The following is a 2314-nucleotide window of genomic DNA, read 5'->3' as shown; positions in this document are numbered from 1 at the left end:
ATCAGTAGATTTATTTAATTGCCTTCTGAAAACCCATTCACGGAGAATTCAAATTGAATTGCTTTGCTCCCTTTACCTGACTTTCTTCAGAAAAAAATAATGATTCCATTTTGCTCAGGTGTTTATTTCTCCCTTTGCATAAATAGGTTGCTATGGGGTGTCTGGAATGAGCTGGTGGATTCTCAGTCAAGCAGGGCTGACATCTGTCCCTGTTTGGATGCTTCCAGTGAGGTCAGATCAACAGATGTAAAGCTGGCAGATAGTGCCTGGTTTCCTTTCACACAAAGCTCCACTCAGCCAGTAGCCCTCTGTCAGACACAACCTTAGCCAAGTATGCGTCTCCCTCCTGGTCCTAATGCCTTCACTGTTCCCAGGCTTTGCACAACTCCGCATTGTCACTGCCCGAGCCAAATCTAAACAGGAATATACCAAGAAAAAATAATCCCCCCTGATTCAGAAAATCTGTGTGTGTGGCAGAGATGCAAGGAGCTGCAGTTGTCTGTTCATATCCTCAGCCTCCCCTGGGTGATCAGCCAAATTAGATTGAACTCTCCTTCCCTTCCTGGGGAGCACTGTTGCTGTCCTTCTGAAAATGAGGGAGCTAAGGGAGATGATCTTACAAGTCCCTCCTGCTCCCACAAGAGCAGGTGAATGCCTATCCTGCCCTGGCCACCAAGGGGGACATTGGAAGAGGAGTGGCATGCTCCTTCCATCATAAAGCTTCCTTCATTTAACCAGCACATAATTAATGAACACAAGCTGTGTGACAAAACTTTTCTGGGAGCTGGAAGTAGAGCAATGAATAACACAAAATGTGTGTCTCATGGAGCTTGAGAGATACAGTTAAAATTATCCACTAGGTCAGATGGTGATGAGGACGAAGGCAATAAAGCAGAGCAGGGTTGGGGCTAGGGAGCATAGGCTGGGCTTGGAAATGGACACTGAGTGCTGCTGGGAGTCAAGCAGAGGTTTGGCCTGCAGATACAAAGCTGAACTCCCAGCAGCACTCAGATAGACATTGAGTGGTGGAGAAAGGTTTCATGGAAGAGTTAGCATTTGTGTAAATAAGAGGGCTGCACAGGTATCTGAGGTTGAGTGTTCATGCCAGAGAAAATGACAAATGTGAAGGTTCTAAGGCAAGAGTGTGCCAGCATGTCAGGAAAAGCAAAAGGCCAATGCAGTCCAAGCAAAGTGAGCAGGGTGCAGCCTGATGGGAAGCGGAATAAGAGAGGCAAAGTGAGGTGCAGGAGGACCATGAAGGACACACCCAATTGCATTGAAGAAACTATGGCTTTTCCTCTCAGTGAGTGGGGAGCCCTTAGAGGAGAGATACAATCTCACTTGGGTTTTAACTGAATCATTCTGGCTATTGGGTTGAGATTAGTCAGTGAGGTGTAAAGAGCAGGAGCAGAGGGACCAACCAAGAGGTTCTTGGGTTGCACAAAAGTGGCATCAGTGGTGGCAGGGCTCAGCTTCTGGATATATATTTTTATAGAATTTGCTGATGTATTAATGACTACTGTGAGAGGAATAGAAGAGTCAAGAATGAGTTCAAAGTTTTGGTGTGAGTAGTTGGAACAACAGAGTTGCCATTAACTAAGATAGAGAAGAATAGGAGATGGAAGGAAATGAATATCAGTGGCTCAGTTTGGAACATGTGACCTTTGAGATGTCCTTTAGATAGATAAGAGGGGATGAAGTGAAGGCAGCAGGATGTAGGATGACCAATAGTCAAGGAGAGGTCTGGCCTGCAGATACAAAGCTGAATTTCCAGCAGCACTCAGATGGCATTTGAAGCTACGTGAACCGAGATCACTGAGGGAGTGAGGTAGGTAGGAGGGAGAAAAGAATCCACCATGCTCAGAGTTTTCAAGTTTCTGGCTTGAGCGGGTTGAAGGATAGCTGACCATCACCATGAGCTGTGTTACTTCTGGTAACTGTAAAGTAGATGTGCTGTCTGCATTCAAGGGTGGAGTAGGGGAAACCTCCATTGGGGAACTCCTGTAGTGAACTTGTTCATTGTTTTTTGTCTCTGTTTTGGTCTTAGAATGTCAGCTTAAAAATTTCAAGGAAAAATGGTTTACCTTTTGACTCAGTTGTTCTTCCAGTATGTGTGATGTGTCTGTGCACACACACGTGCACACTAAGCATGTATACACTTGTGTTTTCATAAAAGCAGAGGAGAAATAGTGGGTTATGGGTGGCTGTTCTCCTGGGAACCCATCATAATGCACCAGTGGACAGTACTTAGCAATTTCTGGATTGAACAGTGTCTTCCAAATCTCAAATCAGCCTGCATTGCCAGATGGGGAGG

Source organism: Macaca fascicularis, chromosome Y, assembly GCF_037993035.2.
Source record: "Macaca fascicularis isolate 582-1 chromosome Y, T2T-MFA8v1.1".
Classification (NCBI taxonomy): Eukaryota; Metazoa; Chordata; class Mammalia; order Primates; family Cercopithecidae; genus Macaca; species Macaca fascicularis.
Note: the sequence above shows the minus strand (reverse complement) of the source record.